The 24,667-nt window shown below is 37.4% G+C and overlaps 1 protein-coding gene and 1 pseudogene across 1 annotated transcript in view; both read left to right on the top strand.

Moving 5' to 3' along the window:
- Positions 1–247: 247 nt before the first annotated feature.
- The window catches only part of MARCHF1 (membrane associated ring-CH-type finger 1), a 937,042-nt gene continuing 912,622 nt past the window's right edge, over positions 248–24,667 (top strand). The window contains 1 exon segment of the mRNA XM_073232517.1: positions 248–494. The gene's annotated coding sequence lies outside the window, so the exon portion shown is untranslated.
- Positions 18,076–18,158, top strand: LOC118972060 (U6 spliceosomal RNA; annotated as a pseudogene).

A 24,667-nucleotide genomic window follows, 5' to 3' on the forward strand; every position in this document is an offset into this window, starting at 1 on the left:
CGCCGTCACCTGGGCGCGGCTCGGCACTGTCCCAGACCCGCAGCTCGGGCAGCAGGTGCTCCGGCCCGCCGGGTCCGCGGAGGGGCCGCAGCCCCGGCGGGGGCGTGAGCTGGGGGCCGGGAGCAGCTCCCCGGCTGCGGGCTCGCCCGGCTGGCACCGCCCTGCGCAGGGAGGCGCTTCCGCTGACCGCCGGGCGCGAATCACCGGGCCGCACCCCTCGGGGCGCACGGAGCCCAGGGCGGCCGCCCTGCAGGCCGCGCGCTGCCGCTGTGGACGTGGTGGGGCGCCTGGGCTGGTCCGGCCTGCGGGGGGCGCGCCCGGGCCCGGGGCAGCTCTGGTCTCGGCTCCAGCGCCGCTGCGCTGGCGCCTGAGCCGGGCTCCCTGCGGCCGTCGCGCCGGAGTCGGATCGCCGGGGCGACCGCTGCCGCGGTGTTTCTGGCGCAGGCGGGACCGAGCGCCGCAACTCCGGACACCCGCAGGGTCCCGCGCCCACGGTGAGTGTCGCAGCTGCCCTGGTGCAGAGCGAGCTTCCTAAGCTTCAGGAGGCGGACGGGCCCGCCGAGGCGGGAGGACGCCCAAGTCGCGTCCCCCAGCGGTGTGAGTCAAAGAGCCAACTTAGTGAGACTCGCTCTCGCTCCTTTTTCTGCTCAAGCAGTTACCTTGAGGATTGTTTGTGGCAGGTGGATGGAATTAGAGGCATGTAGCACACTGGGAGATCCACGACTTCCTGCAGTCCCTTTGTTACTCAGTTCCCGAATGGGTTTATTTGCTAAACATTTTCGAAATCGGTATCTGGTCTATGACCGAGCTCTGTGGGTTTAGGGGGAAAAGATTCGGCGCCTGCTCAGGTTCCTTAATTTAGAGCTGTACTGCGTATTAACTGCTAGAAAGCCAAAATACTGCTGCCCATGCCTCCTGGCTACCTGTGGGTCCGAAACACGTTTTAGCGATGAATTCCTTCTGTTTGGGAAGAGTCTAATTTTTAGTTCACAGAGTAGTGCCTATACCTATTGGAATTTTGATTTTAATGTTAATTTATTTCCAAAGGAAACACTTTGTGAAAAAAGGGGGAAGGAAGTGAAGGTTTGCTACTTTAGAATTGTTACTTTTTTGTGTTGTTGTTTTAGCCACTGCAATCTAAAATATTTCAGTGTATAATAAATGACCCCTGAATGCTAAGAAGATTCTTGAAACACAAGTTTGATATTCCAGCATTTAACATAGTACTAGGGTGTAAGAAAGTAACAGTAGTAATTGTAATTCAGTGGCACAGTTGCCATTTATTTTTCTTAAAAAAGCATACAGGTTTTCCTTTAGTTTGTTTTTTTTTCTTTAAAGATAGGTGATCCAAATAAAGCCTTTCTGAAACAGAAGTATCAAACTAAATTTTCTTGATCAGTGATTGCTCTGTTGATAAAGTTTGAGGTCTTTTCAGAACAGATGTGATAGAAATTATTGGAATAAGAAACGTGGTGGAAGTAAAAAAGGAATTGGCTAACGCCAGAGACGGAGGTTTACTAAATATAAATGGTAGGAAGAAAATGGGTATCAGGATATCTCATCAGGTTTGCCTTTGGAAAAGCTCCTTGTAGCTTATACATGCTTTCCTACTCTTCTGAAAGTGCGTAATTAAATATTTGAATATGTTATGTTGAGAGATCAATGATAAATCAAAGAGCTTATTTTATCAAGGACTTGTGGGGCTAGCAGCCACAGTTTCTCCTGTGACTCAGAAATAATTTTTATTTCATTATTTGTGTCCTGACTTCTTATCATCAAAGACTCCACCTGTTTCTTCAAAAGTTTTCTTTCTGACTTTATTGTACTCATCTCTTTATAGTAAAGTTTAAGGAGCTTGACATAAAGGTTCTTAGAGAACCTGTTGATCATATTGACTGCTTTCCTCAAATATTGCAGTAACAGAATCTGTTTTGAAATTAGCCCAGTGAACACACACTGTGCTGATGTGCTTATGTAGTGGGGTGTACCTGACATGCAAATACACATTTATATAAAATACATAACGCCAGTCAGCCAGCAATGATAAGTAGGAGGTATGTGGTATTTGGCTAATGGTTTTTTGGAAAATGATACTTCTTTTAACTAAGATGTTTTAACCCCTTTATATGGTAAGTAAAAATGTACATTAAAGATAGCAGGTTGTATTTAATGTCTGACGTCTTTTGTTTTACTTAAAAATATTTATCCAAGAAGTACAAAGATGATCTGGTACTTCACTACACATACACTAGGATGTGAGGAAAGTCCCCAGAAACTGTAAGCATATATGTAAGCATAATATATATGATTTCATATAGTTGATGGCAGTACAATGTATTTTTTAAAAGCATGAAATATTGTCCTTGAACTAGAGAGTATTTCATAATTTTCTTTATGAAATTCATAAATATTTTGGCTATTTTGTTACACAAGGACCCTTAACTGGAAAAGATGAGAGGAAGAGGAGGAAGTTGCATAAGACGTAAACAAAACTTTAGTGTTATTTCCCAGAGTAGGCAATAGTGGTGTTTTAAGGTCATGGAAAAGAGTATTGTGTGAGAATATGGAAGATTTCCAAGAAAAGATTGGGTATGAGGAATGAATTATACTATTTGGTGGCCTCTTGTTTTCATAGTTTTGATTTGAATAGATACTATGTAAGATCTACAGTGAAACTCTTCATCTTCTTTGAGGCAAAACTTGAATTTAATCAGAGGTTGTTTTATGGACTTTTCCATGGTGTAATTCAAATTATAGTTTAAGGTGGATCACTGCACATTGTGGTGGTTAACTTTTGTATAGGCCTTCAATATGGAAATTGGTCAGAAAAGTCTTTTTGGCTGAAAGGCTTTGGTGTCTCAGCTTCTTCTGAAATTATGAATTTAAAGTGAAACAGGAGATTGCTGAAAATATATAGGAGTGTGATGATATCTTATTCATAGGGTTAAGGTAACATTGTCAATAGAGTTTTAAAAAACAAAATTGAAGAAATTGGAGACAAAATTTTCAGAAGCTAAAATTATCCCACTGTCATATATTAGACACATTTTGTAATTTAGTGGACCTTAATGATACTATTAATTCATTTTCTACTTCCCAGTCAGAATGATGAGCACTGGGTAGGGTATATGTGTTCTAGTTTTGACTTTGGCATCTAATTCAGGACAAGTCTCTGTCCTTGTGAACATTAGTTTCATTTTACATAAAATAAAGATGACAGTATCTGCCCTGCCTTTCTCACAGGTAATGGTGCATAGTAAAGGAGCTAATGGACAAAAGGATTTTGAAAATATAGGAAGAAATATCTAACAAATGTCTATTAGGAACTTGTAGGTATTTTCAGTTAAAGAAGTAAATACATACAGAGGTGAATCTAGTTTGTGATTTCTATTTTAAACATATGGTGTTTTTTATTAATAGCATTCTTGACAGTTCAATTATTGTAATGTATCATAAAAATTGTTAAGTAGGTTGTTATATGCCTTTTATTGCAAGTTTCCTGGCAACAAAATTCTCTTCATTTTTTGTGTTTGAAAATATTTTTATACAGCCTTTATTTGTAAATTATGTTTAAGCTAGATATGTAATTTTTGCTTGACAGTTATTTTATTTCAACACTTTAACTTGTTATTATTTTCTGTCAGTCTTATTGTTGCTTTAAAGGTTGAGTATCTTTATGTTTGGCTGATTTTAAGATTTTTCATTTGTCTTTATTTTTGTTGAGTTTTACGATGATGTTCTGAGGTATGGTTCTCTTTTTATTAATCTTCCTTAGTTTGCAGAGCTTCCTGAATTTGTGGATTAATGTCTTTCATTAGATGAAATTCAGTGGTGTCATTCTGTTTCTTCTTTTTCTGAGATCTCAATTATATGTTTAAATGTGCCCAACATGCCTCTTATACTTGTTTCACTACTTTCCTTTTTCCCCCTCTCTTTGTGCTTGTTTTGACCTTTTCTTCTTTACTGACCCTCTACATTATGCTTATTATGCTGTCAAGCTCATCTGTTATTACCCTAATTATTGTGTATTTTCAGTTTTCAAAGATGCATTTCATTCTTTTCCATAGTTATCAATTTATTTATTTGCTCCATCTTTCCCTCTGTTACTTTGGATATACTAATCAACATTATTTTAAAGTTCTTGTCTGCTAATGCTAATAACTGGGTAGCTGAGCTTCTTTTCAGTGTTTCGCTTTACTTTTGACCTTTTTAATTGTGTACAAAGTTTCTAGAAGCTCCAAATAATTTCTCCCAGTGATAAAATGGAGAAGTGGCCAGTCATTGAAATCTAACCAGTGATTGAGCTGAGCTCCCAAATCAAAGATACCCAGAGTCTCTTCCACTGGTGCATTCACAGGTAGTAAATAGAATTCATGGCAAGACTTCTGAAAATCCTGCCCTTCTTTTCAGCAGCTTACTTCTTAGTGTCTTAGCCTTCAGTCATATGTGCAACTTAAGATGTCAGAAAATGTTATATAGGTAAAACCAGGCAGGTGTCAGCTTGGTGCTTCATCATTTATTTCTCACTGGGATTTTTGTCCCTCCCAGCTCTAATTTTTTATCTCTAGCCCCACAAGACTCTAGCCGGATTCTCTATCCCACATCAATGGTCTTCTGCTCAGGCAAAGCCCATATTCTCAGCCTCTTGCTGTGTGTCTAGCTTGACAGTTTGCCCCACTTTTCATCCCATGGGAAAAAAGCACCCTCAAAATTCAGCTTACCTATTCAATGCTTCTTTCATCTAGAATTTTGAAGCCTCTTGGTTTCTTAGTAAGATGTACAGGGATCCAAGATCATTAGCTGGTATTAATAGTGGAGTTAGCATTTTGAGTCGAGAGGCTCCTAAAACAATACAGCTAACTCCAAACCCATTTGATTTTAAAAACTGTTACTATAAAAAAAGAGGCCAGATTCTACTAAGTGTTATATTATGTGCAATTTGGTTTGGAGACAGTTTTTAAAATTTCCTTTTTGAGGTAGAATTTGGCAACAGTGAAAGCTAATGATTCAAAGAGCTAGTAAATTCAAATTCACAGTAACTAAACATAATAAATTGGCAAAATTTTACTTTCTCTTAAGAGTGGTACACACACACCTACAGCAAAAACCACTCTTTTCTGAACATACATATTCCATGATTTACAAATCATCCTAACTTACAAATAAATTTCACACATAGTATAACTCCAGGAGTCCCTGCCTGGGGCAAGTTCTTAGTGAAACCGGTGAAACAGAAGTAAGCCAAGGGCAAGGTCGGTTTGGAGAAAGGTGCTTTTTGCTTGCAGCTCACTTGGGTCCCAGCCAGCCTTCACAGTTTGTCCCCTGCAACTGCGGCATGTGCTGCCTTTCCCCACCTGCCCCTTCTGGGAGGAACTCCAGGGGTGAGCTCCCCCAGTGACTGGCAAGCACCAGACTAATTAATTACATACCAGTAATAAAGTGGAGGAGAGAATGACTGTTTTCTCTCCACCCCTTGCCCCATGTTGGAGGCTCTGCCATGGTAAACATGCATTGGTATGTAAATGGACTGAGGCCAGGTGGAAGATTCTGGAAATTCTGGGTGAAAACTTCCATTCCACACATAGGGAATAATTAATGTGGAAAAACCTGGAGCCTCCCTCTTCTTAGAAATAGCTGTCCTTTGTTTTTCAAATTTTTACTATGAAAAGCAGATGATGCAGACTGATAGATTGTGATATGCATATATTAGAGTTAACAGGTTAATAGTATATCAACTTCTTATTGGTAGATGGATGAAACTCAGAATATATTTTTCTTCCAGAAGAAAAGTTACAAATGGTGGTTAGGTGTTTTAGAAATACTGTTTTTAACAGTATACTTCAAATATAACCTAAATTAACTATACTTATGTGGGTTGGCCTAGAATTTTGGTAAATCTGTCTATTCATGGATGGATACACAAGGTGAATTAAAATATTTAGTGCTATTTTTTAAAGTGATGATATATTCCAGATAACATATTAGAAACCACTGACCTTTTGGGACACAATCAAGTGGCAGGTAGAGAATGCCTGAAATGGGCTCTTTGCCTGCCTTTCCATTCAGTGTCCTAAGGTACATTAGGAAATTCATTTCAGCTTGGTGAGAGTGATGACTTAGGTACTTTGGTGCTGCTGGCTCATTGTTTGGGGCTGACTTCCTGATGAGCAATGCTTTGATTCTCATGAGATGCATCATCTCTTGGGACCTGCCTCACATCCCTTCAGCCCCGGTCCCCCTTCTAAAGTCAGGCAGGCTGTGGCTCCCCTGAGCCCACGTCTCACCTTGGGCTTCTGCTGAGCATCTTTTACTTCCTGCTGTGTTAGTTTACCAGCATGTCTTATTTCTCTTTCTGCCCCTAGCAATGCAGCCTGGATGTGGGGAGGAGTGAGCCCCACTCAGGGAACCTCTCAGTTGGTGGGGACAGGCGAGCAGCTCTGAGGGTTTTCCTAGAGTTCTGCAGGTCGTCCAGGTGGTGGCCATGGTGATGACCCAGCTCTGTGCACATGCCTGGCTTATACTCCTTCTATCTTGCACTTCACCTGGTGCTTCATTCTCACTCTTTGGGGTCATCTTCTATTTCCTCATAAGTTTTAATTTCATGTTTTGCTTTTGAGGGGAACTTGGCCTAAGATTTATGGTAAATTAGCTTTTATTCTCTAGAGGAAAGTGAAAAAAAAAGGAAAGGAATTGGGACTAAGCTTAAGTGACAGCTATTTATGATGAGATAAAAATGATAAGGAAGAAGCTAAAACAATTTATTTCTCAAAGGTATTTTATTTACAAATTAGTCATCTTTCTGGTCACTAAATGAGGCCATTTAAGTCATTCTTTTAGTAGTTATGAGGTCATCTGTTGACCTAATGATTAATTTTCCTCTTTCCTTCTCTTTTACTTCCCTTTAAATAAATACTTACTGGGGATTCTCTCTATGCCCTGTACTCAGCTAGGTCCTGGTGATATAATGAGTAAAGAATGTGGCATGATTCCTGCCTCTTTGGAGTTTTATTTCTGTGAAATTAATTAAATAATCACTCACATAAACACATGAACATATGAGAGAGTAACTGCACTGAAGGATAGGTATACCCTGATGAGAAAGCCCTCCAATGGGGAGTCTGACTTAGCCAGGGAGGCCTGTGCAGGCTCCTCCAGGAGCGGTTGAACCACCATTGCAGGGGTAAAGCCAGGTGATGGGGCTGGTGGGGGGAGTCTGCTGACAGGGGGCATGTGCAGTGCACTCAAGGTTGCTTTGCTGAGGGAAGCTTGGCAGTTTTGAAGGAGTCATTGATAGTGTCAAGTAGGGAATGTGGTGTGGGTTGAGGAGGTGTGCCAGATATGAGGGACTGTCACAAAATGTTTCGAATATTAAACCATGATGTGTGGGAGTATATGTGTGTGTGTGATGGTGGCTTAAGGAAGGGCCGCACAAATAAATAACATGATGTATTAGCAAAGGAGAAAGAAGGATCTGGGGAGAATATTATGTAATATATGCAGATTAACAATTATTTTAAGTTAGAAACATTTGAAAAATGTGAGAATTGTAGGAATTGATAATTTTATCATTAGCAAATTTCTATATAAACCAATTTGAAAAAAAAGGAGTGACATATTTATTCATTTATTGCTCAATTTATATTTCCTAGCTTATGGTGGTACCTTAAAAACTGTATATGAGGCTTTTTAAGTTCTATATATCTAAGTAGCTTTACATTGTTATGAAATTTATTTTTATTAGTCATCTGCTAATTTTTAGGGGGGTAGAATTGTAGGTAGACTTTTCTCTTTTAAAAATATTTCAACTGAAATTGTATTTGAGATTGATTTTAATAGTATAACACAAAAAGAGTCTAGGCAGATGCTACTGAAGCATGGTGCATAGCCACATTTGATTACTCAGGCCCAAGTCAGTTCTTCTACTTTTTAATAAAATCAAATAATTGCCTGTGTACTCACATAAGCTTGTATTGTGATTCCGGTAATTTCTCCCAAATTTAAAATTCAAGGAATTAGAGAGAGATTATTTTCTGCTTACAGCTGTATTTCCTTTGATATTTCTTAGCAATTTTACTTTAATGGAACACAAATTCATATTTCAGACAGTGTGAAATGACCCTTTAAGATTTAGCATAATAGAAGGGATTAAAGATGTTCACGTGAGAGGTGAGACAGAGGCTTCCTCCTAAAACCACATATAATATGAAAATATAATTAATATAACTAATCCTGAAAGAGCAACAGGAAAGAGGACTGTGCCAGACTGCAGGCACCTGGAGAAAAGAGCAGACCTCACAGAAAAGGGTAACGTACCAAAGCTGTGGCATGGTGGGACTCAAGCCCTTCCCCGACCCCAGCTCACCGGCGGGATGTAGAGAAACAGAGAGGGGAGGGAGAGGAGGCATGGGAATGCTGAATACCTAACTCCAGAGATCTGCTCTGGGAGCACAAACCTACATTTCAGGGTGCTTTCATGATACTCTTGTGATTATGGGATTGGAAAACTAGGACAGGCAGAATTCCTGGAGAGACTGAGATTCCAGCCACTTGTGGAAAACAGAGATCCATATCCAGCTGCTCTGAGACAAAAGCTTATGCCTGTGTGCTCGGCCTATTGGTTCAGGCAGGTGGGGATAGGCATAGCAGCCGGGAAGCAGGAAACAGCTCTTTCCTCCCCACAGGCACCAATACCACTCCCCTGCGACCCTGGACATTGCTTCAGCGGCTGAGCAGCTGCAGAGAGTAGAGCTTTGGGACACTAGAAGGCACAATATATAAATATTAAATGCCAAAGGAACCTGGTTCAGAGTAAAATTGACATAACTCCTGAGAAAGATGACATGGACCTCATGACTCTTCCTGAAAGGGAGTTCAAAATAAAAATCATATACATGCTCATGTAGGTATGGAAAGATATTCAAGAACTCAGGAATGAATTCTGGTCGGAGATCCAATCATTGAACAGCACGATGGAGGGTATAAAAAGCAGATTAGATATGGTGGAGGAGACAATAAATGAAATAGAAACTAGAGAAGAGGAATACAAAGAAGTGGAGGCTCAGAGAGAAAAAAGGATCTCTAAGAATGAAAGAATATTGAGAGAACTGTGTGACCAATCCAAATGGAACAATGTTCGCATTATAGGGATAGCAGAAGAAGAAGAACAGAGAGAAAGGGATAGAAAGTGTCTTTGAGGAGGTAATTGCTGAAAACTTCCCCAATCGGGGGAAGGAGATAGTCTCTCAGGCCATGGAGATCCACAGATCTCCAAACACAAGGGAGCCAGGAAAACAGCACCAAGACATATAGTAATTAAAATGGCAAAGATCAAGGATAAGAACAGATTACTAAAAGCAGCCAGAGAGAGAAATAAGATTACATACAAAGGAAAGCCCATCAGGCTAACATCAGACTTCTCAGTAGAAACCCTACAGGCCAGAAGGGAGTGGCATGATGTATTTAATGCAATGAAGCAGAAAGGCCTGGAACCAAGATTACTTTATCTGACAAAAATTATCATTTAAATTTGAAGGAGGGATTAAACAATTTCCAGATAAGCAAAAGCTGAGAGAATTTACCTCCCATAAACCATCTCTACAGTCTATTTTGGAGGGACTTCTATAGATGGAAGTGTTCTTAAGGTTTAATAGCTGTCACTGGATGTAATAAAACCACAGTAAAGAAAGTAGAACAGCTAATTGCTAAGAAAATGCAAAATTAAATTAACTATCCCCAAAGTCAATCAAGGAATAGACAAAGAGTACAGAATATGAAACCTAATATATAAAGAATGGAGGAGGAAGAAAAAGGAGGAGAAAAAGAAAGAAGCTTTAGATTGTGTTTGTAATAGCATATTAAGTGAGTTAAGTTAGACTCTTAGATAGCAAGGAAGTTAACCTTTAATCTTTGGTAACCATGAATCTAAAGCCTGCAGTGGCAGTAAGTACATACCTCTTGATAATCACCCTAAATCTAAATGGACTGAATGCACCAATCAAAAGACATAGAGTCACAGAATGGATAAAAAAACCAGACCCATCTATAAGCTGCCTACAAGAGACTCACACTAAACCCAAAGACATACACAAACTTAAAGTGAAGGGATGGAAAAGAATTATTTCATGCAATTAATGGAGAGAAAAAAGCAGGAGTTGCAGTACTTGTATCAGACAAAATAGACTTCAAAACAAAGAAAGTCACAAGAGACAAAGAAGGACATTACATAATGATAAAGGGGTCAATCCAACAAGAAGATATAACCATTATAAATATCTATGCACCCAACACAGGAGCTCATACACATGTGAAACAAATACTAACTGAATTAAAAGTGGAAATAGAATGCAATGCATTCATTCTAGGAGACTTCATCACTCCACTCACTCTGAAGGACAGGTCAATCAGACAGAAAATAAGTAAGGTCACAGAGGCACTGAACAACACATAAGATCAGAAGCACCTAACAGACATCTACAGAACTCTATACTCAAAAGCAGCAAAATACACATTCTTCTCAAGTGCACATGGAACATTTTCAAGAATAAATCATATACTAGTCAACAAAAAGGGCCTCAGTAAGTTAAAAAAGATTGAAATTGTACCAACCAGGTTCTCAGACCACAGAGGTACTAAACTAGACATAAATTACGCAAAGAAAATGAAAAATCCCACAAACACACGGTGGGTTCACAACATGCTCCTGAATAACTAATGGATCAATGACCAAATAAAAACAGATCAAGCAATATATGGAGACAAATGACAACAGTAATTCAACACCACAAAATCTGTGGGATACAGCCAAGGCCATGCTAAGAGGAAAGTATATTGCAATACAGGCCTACCTCAGAAATGAGAAACAATCCATATAAGCAGTCTAAACTCACAATTAATGAAACTAGGAAAAGAACACAAATGAGGCCCAAAGTCAGTAGAAGGAGGGACATAATAAAGATTAGAGCAGAAATAAATAAAATCGAAAAGAATAAAACAATAGAAAGAATCAATGAAAGCAAGAGCTGGTTCTTTGAGAAAATAAGCAAAATAGATAAAACCATAGCCAGACTTATCAAGAAAAAAAGAGAGTCTACACACATAAACAGAATCAGAAATGACAAGGGAAATCATTATGGACACCACAGAAATACAAAGAATTACTAGAGAATACTATGAAAAATTATATGCTAAGAAACTGGATAACCTAGAAGAAATGGACAACTTTCTAGAAAAATACAACCTTCCAAGGCTGACCAAAGAAGAAACAGAAAATCTGAACAGATCAATTACCAGCAATGAACTTGAACTGGTAATAAAAAAACTACCTAAGAACAAAGGCCCTGGACCAGATGGCTTCACCACTGAATTTTATCAAACATTTAGTGAAGACCTAATACCCATCCTCCTTAAAGTTTTCCAAAGAGTAGAAGAAGAGGGAATACCTCCAAACTCATTCTATGAGGCCGGCATCACTCTAATACCAAAAACCAGGCAAAGACACCACTAAAAAAGAAAATTACAGACCAATATCACCAATGAACATAGATGCAAAATGACTCAACAAAATATTAGCAAACTGAATTCAAAAATACATCAAAAGGATCATCCATCATGATCCAGTAGGATTTATTCCAGGGATGCAAGGATGGTACAACTTTTGAAAATCCATCAACATCATGCACCACATTAAGAAAAAGAAAGACAAAAACCACATGATAATCTCTATAGAGGCTGAAAAAGCATTTGACAAAATTCAATATCCATTCATGATAAAAACTCTCAACAAAATGGATATAGAGGGCAAGTACCTCAACATAATAAAGGCCATATATGACAAACCCACAGCCAACATCATACTTAACAGTGAGAGGCTGAAAGCTTTTCCTTTAAGATCGGGAACAAGACAAGGATGCCCACTTTCCCCACTTGTATTCAACATAGTACTGGAGGTCCTAGCCATGGCAATCTGACAATACAAAGAAATAAAAGGCATCCAGATTCACAAGGAAGAAGTTAAACTGCCCTTGTGTGCAGATGACATGATATTGTATATAAAAACCCTAAAGAATCCACTCTAAAACTACTAGATCTAATATCTGAATTCAGCAAAGTTCCAGGATATAAAATTAATACACAGAAATCTGTGGCATTCCTATACACTAACAATGAACTAGCAGAGATAGAAATCAGGAAAACAATACCATTCACAGTTGCATCAAAAAGAATAAAATACCTAGAAATAAACCTAACCAAGGAAGTGAAAGACCTCTACTCTGAAAACTACAAGACACTTATGAGAGAAATTAAAGATACCAATAAATGGAAACTCCTCCTGTACTCATGCATAGGAAGAATTAATATTGTCAAAATGGCCATCCTGCCTAAAGCAATCTATAGATTCAGTGCAATTCCTATCGAAATACCAACAGCATTCTTCAGCGAACTAGAGAAAATCATTCTAAAATCCATATGGAACCACAAAAGACCTGGAATAGTCAAAACAATTCTGTAAAGGAAGAATAAAGCTGGGGGAATTATGCTCCCCAACTTCAAGCTCTACTACAAAGCCACAAAAATCAAGACAATTTGGTACTGGCACAAGAACAGACCCATAGAGCAATGGAACAGACTAGAGACCCGTGATATAAACCCAACCATATATGGTCAATTAATATATGATAAAGGAGCCATGGACATACAATGGGGAAATGACAGCTTCTTCAACAGCTGGTGCTGGCAAAACTGGACAGCTACATGCAAGAGAATGAAACAGGATTATTGCTTAACCCCATACAGAAAAGTAAACTCTAAATGGATTAAAGACTTGAATGTAAGTCATGAAACCATAAAACTCTTAGAAGACAACATAGGCAAACATCTCCTGAGTATAAGCATGAGCAACTTCTTCCTGAATGCATCTCTTTGAGCAAGGAAAACAAAAGCAAAAATGAACTCATGGGACTACATCAAACTAAAAAGTTTCTCTGTGGCAAAGGACACCATCAACAGAACAAAAACGCATCCTACAGTATGGGAGAATATATTTGTAAATGACATATCTACAAGGGGTTAACATCCAAAATATATAAAGAACTGACACACCTCAACACCCAAAAGTAAATAACCCAATTAACAAATGGTCAGAGGATATGAAGAGAGAGTTCTCCAAAGAAGAAATTCAGATGGCCAACAGACACATGAAAAAATGCTCTGCATCACTAATCATCAGAGACATGCAAATTAAAACCACAATGAGATATCACCTCACACCAGTAAGGATGGCCAGCATCAAAAAGACTAAGAGAAACCAATGCTGGTGAGGATGCGGAGAGAGAGGAACCCTCCTACACTGCTGATGGAAATATAAGCTAGTTCAACTATTGTGGATAGCAATATGGTGTTTCCTCAGAAAACTGAAAATAGAATTACTGTTTGACAGGGGAATTCCACTCATTGGAATTTACCCAAAGAATACAACTTCTCAGATTCAAAAAGACATATGCACTCCTATATTTATGGCAGCACTTTTTACAATAACCAAGGTATGTAACCAACCAAAGTGTCCATCAGTAGATGAATGGATAAAGAAGATGTGGTACATATACACAGTGGAATGCTATTCAGCCATAAGAAACAAATCCTACCATTTACAACAACATGGATGGAGCTAGAGGATATTATGCTCAGTGAAATAAGCCAGGCGGAGAAAGACAAATGCCAAATGATTTCCCTCTTTTTGGAGTATAACAATGAAGCAAAACTGAAGGAACAAAATGGCAGCAGACTCAGAGACTCCAAGAATAAACTAGTGGTAACCAAAGGGGAGGGGTGTGGGATGGTGGGTGGGGAGGGAGGGAGAAGGGGTTTGAGGGGTATTGTGTTTAGTACGCATGGTGTGGGGGGATCACAGGGAGAACAGTGTAGCACAGAGAAGGCACATAGTGGATCTGTGGCATCTTACTACAGTGATGGACAGTGACTGCAATGGGGTATGGGTGGGGTCTTGATGATATGGGTAAATGTAGTAACCACATTGTTTTTTCATTTGGGACCTTCATAGGGGTGTGTATCAGTCAAACCTTAATAAAAAATTAATGAAAAAGATTAACATAATATATACAATAGCTCTTGCTAGCTATCCTCCCTTTTTAGTGAGATAACTTGGTTTATTTGTTTTTATTTTAACTTTTTAAAAATTTTGATGTCATTAATATACAATCACATGAGCAACATTGTGGATACTAGATTCCCCCCATAATCAAGTCCCCACCACATGTCCCATTACAGTCACTGTCCACCATAGTAAGTTGCTATAGAGTCACTACTTGTCTTCTCTGTGCTATACTGCCTTCCTCATGCCATCCCCCCTCCCCCCACCACAGTATGTATGCTAATCATAATGCCCCTTTTTCCCCTTCTCCCTCCCTTCCTACCCACCCTCCCCAGTCCCTTGCCCTTTGGCAACTGTTAGTCCATTCTTGGGTTCTGTGAGTCTGCTGCTTTGTTTCTTCAGTTTTTGCTTTGTTCTTATGCTCCACAGATGAGTGAAATCATTTGATACTTGTCTTTCTCCACCTGGCTTATTTCACTGAGCATAATACCCTCTAGCTCCATCCATGTTGTTGCACATGGTAGAATTTGTTTTCTTCTCATGGCTGAATAATACTCCATTGTGTATATGTACCACATCATCTTTATCCATTCATCTACTGATGGACACTTAGGTTGCTTCCATTTCTTGGCTATTGTAAATAGTGCATTGACAAACATAGGGGTGCATATGTCTTTTTGAAACTAGGATCCTGCATTCTTAGGGTAAATTCCTAGGAATGGAATTCCTGGGTCAAATGGTATTTCTATTTTAAGTTTTTTGAGGAACCTCCATACTGCTTTCCACAATGGTTGAACTATTTTACATTCCCACCAGCAGTGTAGGAGGGTTCCCCTTTCTCCTCATCCTCACCAGCATTTGTTGTTTCTAGTCTTTTCTATGTTGGCCATCCTAACTGCTGTCAGGTGGTATCTCATTGTAGTTTCAATTTGCATGTCCCTGATAATAGCAATGTGGAGCATCTTTTCATGTGCCTGTTGGCTATCTGAATTTCTTCTTTGGAGAAGTGTCTGTTCATATCCTCTGCCCATTTTTTCACAGGGTTATTTCCTTTTTGGGTGTTGAGGTGTGTGAGTTCTTCATATATTTTGGATGTTAACCCCTTGTTGAATATGTCCCTTACAGATATATTCTCCCATGCTGTAGGATGCCGTTTTGTTCTGCTGATTGTGTCCTTTGCTGTAAAGAAGCTTTTTAGCATGATGTAGTCCCATTTGTTCATTTTTTTATTTTGTTTTCCTTGCCCAAGGAATGCATTCAGGAAAAAGCTGCTCATGTTTATATTCAGGAGATTTTTGCCTGTTTTCTTCTAAGAGTTTTTTGGTTTCATGACTTACATTCAGGTCTTTGATGCATTTTGATTTTACTTTGTGTATGGGGTAACTTGTTTTATTTTTATAGGTTACTTTTATATTTAATCTTTTATGAAATCCCTTAGTCCTGTATGTTTTATTTTAAAGGTTTTTGATAAATAAATGGATAAGCAAGTGATTATCACGTAAAAGAAAGGTTTATGTCATAACAGTGATGGCATTAGATAGAAGTGTGCGTATTAATTTGGCAGGTAATTAAGGTACTGAATAATAAGTATGAAAAATAGTCTGAGACTTTGTGATTTGTTCCTTAATGACATCCATGGTAGAGGATAACCTCCCTTAGACTTAGAAAAACCAACAGAGAGAAAAATCCCCTACCTATTTTTTGTAGACCAAAAGTAAGAAAACAAGTCTTAAAAGCAGTTATAATGGGCACTGTTCTCATGGGCTTTTGTTTGTTATGAGGTTGAACCATGAGTTCTCAACTTGTAGAAATCACTAAAAATGATGCAAAAGATGTTAATATTTTCCATCACACATTATTTAGTAACTCATAAAGCCCCAAAATATGTACTTGGGGACATGTCAAAGGGTCTTAGTATTTGAATTTTAATGACAATAGTCTGTTTTTCTTTAAAGAGTAAAAGGAAGTATTTTAAAATGTTAATAATGGTCATAGGTCTATGGGTTTTTTTTAATCCTGCTTTTCTTTATTTTCCAAATGCTTTTTAATAAGTATGATCTATTTCCACAATAAAAGTGTAAATAAATACATCATGAATGAAAACATGAACGTCTGAAACAAAACTTCAATGTAAGTTCTTTTAAATCTGAGTAGTTCTCTTCTGTGTTTGCTATTTTTTAATACTTTTCTGCATGTATATATGTACACACATATGTACATATATCTTTTATGTAAAATCATATATAGAGAAAAAAATGATGTGAGAATAATCCTATGTTTCATGCTAGTTACAGTCTATTGTAAAAATTTCTTTGAATCATTTTCTTCTTAGCAGTGTGAACAGACAACATGTGTCTGACTGTTTCTTACTGTGATCCAAGAATTAATGTTTGTTTTAAGAAAGTTTTGAATGTCTTCACTTATATGTTCTAATAAATTATTAGGAGAATAATTTATTATTGCCAAGTTTTATTTTTATGTGATTTCATAAAGAGGAAAGCGTAATCTACATTTTCCCTCCCATTTTTAAAAAATTGTGGTAATAGTTATGTAGATTATGGACTGTGAACTTACCAGGTGTTTACTAGGGCATGTCTGTGCTTTTAAGATGGAATACTTTTTTGTTCTTCCTCAATATGAGAAAAATTTTTATACTTTAATTATTATGTTTTACTTAGGGAAATATTTATTGCATAAAAAGTCTTGAAAATTGATTTTAAGCAGACTCAGTTTCGCAGTCAGAAGAATGGAAGCTGGTGATATTGGAAAAGCTCAGACTCTAAGCCATACTGAGCTGTCTTAAAGTTTCCACTCAGTAGTGAGGTTCCACTGGTCAAATTGTTTAACATATTTGAATGTTGGTTTCCTTATCTGCAGAATATGCATATTGGTACCTTTCTACTGGGGTTGTTGTGAGGATTAAAGGTAGTAAGTAAATTTCCTAATAAATAGTAGGTATTTAATGTGAGTAGTTCATACCACTATTAAACTAATCATATATTATTTAAACTCTCAGGTATAGTTTTTAAATATAATATATATGCTATACATTTTAAGTTATGGGTTGTTTTGGTACTTTTTAAGTGTGAATGATATTTGATGTTTTTGTTGCATGAGAAACTGAGAAAGTTGCCAACAGCCACCACCACCTCCAAATAAATAGTGGTCTCCCTTTATCCACAGGAGTTATGTTGCAAGACTCCCCAGTGGATGCCTGAAATGTGGTACATATGTACCTATGATAAAGTTTAACTTATAAATTAGGTACAGTAAGGGATGAACAATAAAAACTGGTAATAAAAAGAATAATTAAAACATACTGTAGTAAGAGTCATGTGATTGTGGTCTTACTCTCTCAAAATATTTTATTGTAGTATACTCACCCTTCCTGTGCTGATATGAGAGGATAAAATACCTATGTGATGAGATGAAGTGAGCTGAATGACATAGACATTGTGAAATATTGTTAAGATACAACTGATCTTATGATTTGTCAAAATGGGGATCATTTACTTCTGGCTGTGGATGACTGTGGCTAATGGAAACTGTGGAACAAAACAGTGGATAAGGGGAGACTACTGTCAATGAATGAAGAAGGAAAGAATAGTATTAATAGTAATAATAATAAAAAATTGGCATCACTTTAAAGTGCTTTTATTTTTCCTTTTTCTCTTTATGTAAAAATTTTCAATAATGAGAGCATATCCTTTGATAATAGTTATGTGAAGGAAACTTCATTTGAGAACTAAGTTAATTGCTTAATTATTAGCTTGTGAATAATGTACAACATAAACATTCAACTTGATATCCAAGGGTATTTTTAAACCTTAATAAGATGATAACCAGAATACAAAATTAAAGAACAAATGTGGATTTGATTTCAAGTTTTTTATAGCTGTAAAGCTATGAGGTAAAACATGTTATAAGAAATTTGAACAGTATAGAAGAATTAAGAGAGAAAAGTGTGCTTGCTTTTGCAGCAAATATCATAAAATTGAAATTGCCCCTGTACAAGGATGATGTGCGTAGTTGTGAAGCATTCTAAATTTTTTTGTTTCTATATACTAATAATGAACTAGCAGAAAGAGGAATTAAGAAAAAAAATCCTGTTTATAGTTGCATTAAGAAGAATAAAATACATAATAGGAATGAGGTTGACTAAGGAGGTGAAAGACCTAAAACTGAAAGCTTTAAGACATTGATAAAATAAGTTGAGATGACACAAATAAATAGAAAAATGTACCGTGCTCATGGGTGAGCAGAATTTATATTGCAATGTCCACACCATCCAAAGCAGTCTGCAGATTCAGTGTAGTCCCTATCAAATGGCGTTATCAGAGACATTTCCCCTTGTTCTTCTTTGGCTTTGGGTTTGGCTGATGAGAGACAGCAGCAGGAGTTTGGGGGTGTGGAGAAAAAGGAGCTAAGGGGGTTTCTTCCTCTGGCTCCCTTTCTGACCCTTAGCAAGTGTGGCAGTAATTGCATATTTCTATGCACAGAAATTGTGTATCACAAGTTTCCTGTTCCAACTGCATTTCTATAACTGTTCCTTCCCTTGCCTCATCAGGCCTGGGAATCAGTGGTGGTTGCAGTAGTGAAGGGGGAGTTAACACCATCCTTCCTTTAACTGTCATCACATCTCTGTACTTGGTACCTTTGTATATACACCCCATTAGGAGTAGGAGCGCATTAACTCTGTAGTTTAGTTTGCGGTAATTATCATTTTTGTTATAGGGCCTTTCTATGCATATATATATTACATGTATCTATTTTTCTAGTTCTTCCATGTGCATTGGTAATGTTATAAACTTTTTTCTATAAGGATCTTGAACATTTTTGAGATGTATTGTCAGGGTTTTTATTATTTTTGTTGTAATTGTGAGTGAGATATAAAAAAGATACATGTTCTAAGTGGTTATTTGTGATGATTACTGATTTTTACATGTTGACTTTCCATCTAGCAAACTTACTAAACTATTTTATTTCTTCTAATAGATTTTTTTGGAGTTTCTCTTCTATAGGCTATGTATATAAATGTGTTTTCTCTGTATAATAAAAATATTAGTATTAATCATTACTAAAATTTATTGAGAAGCTCCTTGAAAGACATACTTGAAATGGAGTCATCTAATCTTCATTTCAGTCTATGTAAATATATTAATATGCATTTATACTGAACTTTTTTATTTTTAAAACATTTACATTTTTTCTAGCTTTGAGATACAATTGACATATAAAATTTTAGAAGGTTAAAGTATACAGTGTGATGACTTGATACTGTATATATTGCAAAATGATTACCACAGTAAGTTTAATTAACACATTCATCATCTCATATAGTTTCTTTTTTGTGTTTGGTGAGAAACTCACCTACTTTTTTTAGCAAGATTTGTATATACAATACATCATTGTTAACTTTATTCATTATGTTGTATAATATATCCACAAAACATATTCATCTTACAACGACAAGTTCGTACCCATTTAGCACGATCGTCTGTACCTGCCCGCCCTTCCCTACCCCTGGCTGCCATAATTCTACTTTTCCTTCAGTTCAGGATTTTCAGATTTCACCTAAAGTGAGGTCGGACAGCAGTGCCTTGCTTCCTCTGCCTTATTTCACCGAGCATTATGCCTGTAAATTTCATCCATGTCGTTACGAATGACAGGATTTCCTTGCTTCTGTGGCTGAATCATATTTCATTCTATCTATACCTGTGTATACGCATCCCATTTCCTTTATCCATTCATCCACTGATGGACACTCAGGTCATTTCCATGCCTTGGCTCTTTTGAATAGGCTGCAGTGAACAAAGGGTGCAGATACCCCTTGAGATAATGATCCCATTTCCTACAGATATATACCAAGAGACGGGGTTGCTGGATCATTAATTTTTTTCAGAGACCTGTTCTGTGACTTTATTATTTAATCATAAATATTGAGACTCATGCTATCTCTCAGAAACGAAAATATACTGTTTTTTTCTTTTGGTGCCATTAATCTATAATTACATGAGGAACATTATGTTTTCTGGACTCCCCCCATCACCAAGTCCCGTCCACATACCCCATTACAGTCTCTGTCCATCAGTGTAATAAGATGCTGTAGAATCACTACTTGTCTTCTCTGCGTTGTACAGCCCTCCCCGTGACCCGCCCCCCACATTATACAAGCTAGTCATATGCCCCCTTTCTTCCTCTGCCCCCCACCCATCCCTTCCCTCCCATCCTCCCCAGTCCCTTTCCCTTTGGTAACTGTTAGTCCATTCTTCGGTTCTGTGAGTCTGTTGCTGTTTTGCTCCTTCAGTTTTTTCTTTGTTATTATACTCCACAGATGAGTGAACTCATTTGATACTTGTCTTTCTCTGCCTGGCTTATTTCACTCAGCATAATACCCTTTAGCTCCATCCATGTTGTTGCAAATGGTAGGGTTTGTTTTCTTATGGCTGAATAATATTCCATTGTGTACATGTACCACGTCTACTTTATTCGTCTACTGATGGACACTTTGGTTGCTTCCATTTCTTGGCTATTGTAAACAATGCTGCGATAAACTTAGGGGTACGTATGTCTTTTTCAAACTGGGCTGCTGCATTCTTAGGAGTGGAATTCCTGGGTCTAATGGTATTTCTATTTTGAGTTTTTTGAGGAACTTCCATACTGCTTTCCACAATGGTTGAACCAATTTACATTCCCACCAGCAGTGTAGGAGAGTTCCCCTTTCTCCACAACCTCGCCAACATTTGTTGTTGTTTGTCTTTTGGATGAAGGTGAACCTTACTGGTGTGAGGTGATATCTCATTGTGGTTTTAATTTGCATTTCTCTGATGACTAGCGATGTGGAGCATCTTCTCATGTGTCTATTGGCCATCTGAATTTATTCTTTGGAGAATTCAGCTCCTCTGCCCATTTTTTAATTGGATTATTTGCTTTTTGTTTGTTGAAGTGCATGAGTTCTTTATTTATTTTGGATGTCAACCCTTTATCGATCTGTCATTTATGAATATATTCTTCCATACTGTAGGATGCCTTTTTGTTCTATGGATAGTGTCCTTTGCTGTACAGAAGCTTTTCAGCTTAATATAGTCCCACTTGTTCATTTTTGCTTTTGTTTCCCTTGTCCAGGGAGATATGTTCATGAAGAAGTTGCTCATGTTTATGTCCAAGAGATTTTTGCCTATGTTTTTTTCTAGGAGGCTATGATTTCATGTCTTACATTCAGGTCTTTGATCCATTTTGAATCTACTTTTGTGTATGGGGTTAGACAGTGATCCAGTTTCATTCTCTTACATGTAGCTGTCCAGTTTTGCCAAAACCAACTGTTGAAGAGGCTGTCATTTCTCCATTGCATGTGTATGGCTCCTATATCGTATATTAACTAACCATATATGTTTGGGTTAATATCTGGACTCTCTCTTCTATTCCACTGATCTGTGGGTCTGTTCTTGTGCCAGTACCAAATTGTCTTAATTACTGTGGCTTTGTAGTAGAGCTTAAAGTTGGGAACTGAGATTCCCTCTGCTTTATTCTTCCTTCTCAGGATTGCTTTGGCTATTCAGGGTCTTTTGTGGTTCCATATGAATTTTAAAATGATTTGTTCCAGTTTGTTGAAGACTGCTGTTGGTTTTTTGATAGGGATTGCATTGAATCTGTAGAATGCTTTAGGGAGGATGACCATTTTGACAAAATTAATTCTTCCTAGCCAAGAGCATGGGATGAGTTTCCATTTGTTAGTGTCCTCTTTAATTTCTCTTAAGAGTGTCTTATAGTTTTCAGGGTATAGGTCTTTCACTTCCTTGGTTAGGTTTATTCCTAGGTATTTTATTCTTTTTGATGCAATTGTGAATGGAATTGTTTTCCTGATTTCTCTTTCTGCTAGTTCACTGTTAGTGTAAAGTAATGCAACAGATTTCTCTGTATTAATTTTGTGTCCTGCAACTTTGCTGAATTCTGATGTTAGTTCTAGTAGTTTTGGAGTGGAGTCTTTAGGGTTTTTTATGTACAATATCATGTCATCTGTGCATAGTGACAGTTTGACTTCTTCTTTACCAATCTGGATTCCTTGTATTTCTTTGTTTTGTCTGATAGCCGTGGCTAGGACCTCCAGTACTATGTTGAATACCAGTGGGAAGAGTGGGTATCCCTGTCTTGTCCCTGATCTTAGAGGAATAGCTTTCAGTTTCTTGTTGCTAAGTATGATATTGGCTGTGGGTTTGTCATATATGACCTTTATTATGTTGAAGTACTTGCCCTGTATGCCCATTTTATTGAGAGTTTTTATCATGAATGGATGTTCAATTTTGTCGAATGCTTTTTCAGCATCTATGGAGATGATCATGTGGTTTATGTCCTTCTTTTTGTTGATGTGGTGAATGATGTTGATGAATTTTCGAATGTCGTACCATCCTTGCATCCCTGAGATGAATCCCACTTGATCATGGCGTATGATCATCTTAATGTATTTTTGAATTCAGTTTACTAATATTTTGTTGATTATTTTTGCATCTGTGTTTATCAGGGATATTGGTCTGTAATTTTCTTTTTTTGGTGGTGTCTTGCCTGGTTTTGGTATCAGGGTGATGTTGGCTTCATAGAATGAGTTTGGGAGTATTCTCTCCTCTTCTATTTTTTGGAAAACTTTAAGGAGAATGGGTATTATGTCTTCTCTGTATGTCTGATAAAATTCTGAGGTAAATCCATCTGGCCTGGGGTTTTTGTTCTTGTAGTTTTTTGATTACCCATTCAATTTCTTTGCTGGTAATTGGTCTGTTTAGATTTTCTGTTTCTTTCTGGGTCAGCCTTGGAAGGTTGTATTTTTCTAGGAGGTTGTCCATTTCTCCTAGGTTTTCCAACTTGTTAGCATATAGGTTTTCATAGTACTCACTAATAATTCTTTGTATTTCTGTTGGGTCTGTCGTGATTTTTCCTTTCTCGTTTCTGATTCTGTTGATGTGTGTTGACTCTCTTTTTCCCTTAATAAGTCTGGCTAGAGGCTTATCTATTTTGTTTATTATCTCAAAGAGTCAGCTCTTGGTTTCATTGATTTTTTTCTATTGTTTATTCTTCTCAATTTTATTTATTTCTTCTCTGATCTTTATTATGTCCCTCCTTTAGCTGACTGTAGGCCTCATTTGTTCTTCTTCTTCCAATTTCAATAATTGTGACATTAGACTACTCATTTGGGATTGTTCTTCCTTCTTTAAATATGCCTGGAATGCTATATACTTTCCTCTTAAGACTGCTTTCACTGCATCCCACAGAAGTTGGGGCATTGTGTTGTTGTCATTTGTTTCCATATATTGCTGGGTCTCCATTTTAATTTGGTCATTGATGCATTGATTATTTAGGAGCATGTTGTTAAGCCTTCATGTGTTTGTGAGCCTTTTTGCTTTATTTGTACAATTTATTTCTAGTTTTATACCTTTGTGGTCTGAAAAGTTGGTTGGTAGGATTTCAGTCTTTTGGAATTTGCTGAGGCTCTTTTTGTGGTCTAGTATGTGGTCTATTCTGGAGAATGTTCCATGAGCACTTGAGAAGAATGTGTATCCTATTGCTTTAGGATGTAGAGGTGTATAGATCCATCTGTTATTTTTATTTTTTATTTTTTATTTTTTAATTTTTTACTTTTTATTTATTTATTTATTTTATTTGTGCTTTTATTCCCCTTGTCCAGGGAGATATGTTCATGAAGAAGTTGCTCATGTTTATGTCAAAGAGATGTTTGCCTTAGAGTTTTATGGTTTCATGACTTAACATTCAGGTTTTTGATCAATTTTGAGTTTACATTTGTGTATGGGGTTAGACAGTAATCCAGTTTCATTCTCTCACATGTACCTATCCAGTTTTGCCAGCACCAGCTTTTGAAGAGACTGTCATTTCCCCATTTTATGGCTCCTTTATTGTATATTATTTGATCATGTATGCTTGGGTTTATATCTGGGCTCCCTAGTTCCATTGGTCTATTGCTCGTTTCTTGTGCCAGTACAAAATTGTCTTGATTACTGTGGCTTTCTAGTAGAGCCTGAAGTTAGGGAGCATAATTCCCCCTGGTTTATTCTTCCTTCTCAGAACTGCTTTGGCTATTCAGGGTCTTTTGTGGTTCCATATGAATTTTAGAACTATTTGCTCTAGTTCATTGAAGAATACTGTTGTTATTTTGATAGGTATTGCATTTAATTTGTAGACTGATTTAGTCAGGATGGCCACTTTGACAATATTAGTTCTTCCTATTGATGAGCCCGAGATGTGTTTCCATTTTTTGGTATCTTCTTTAATTTCTCTCATGAGTGTCTTGTACTTTTCAGGGGATAGGTCTTTCACTTCCTTGGTTAAGTTTATTTCTAGGTATTTCATTTTTTTTGATGCTATTGTGAATGGAATTGTTTACCTGATTTCTCTTTCTACTAGTTCATTGTTAGTGTATAGGAATGGAATAGATTTCTGTGTATTAATTTTGTATCCCACAACTTTGCTGAATTCATATATTAGATATATTAGTTTTGGAGTGGATTCTTTAGGGGTTTTTTTATATATAATATCATGAAATCTGCAAACAGGGAC

Source organism: Manis javanica, chromosome 3 (genome assembly GCF_040802235.1).
Source record: "Manis javanica isolate MJ-LG chromosome 3, MJ_LKY, whole genome shotgun sequence".
Classification (NCBI taxonomy): domain Eukaryota; kingdom Metazoa; phylum Chordata; class Mammalia; order Pholidota; family Manidae; genus Manis; species Manis javanica.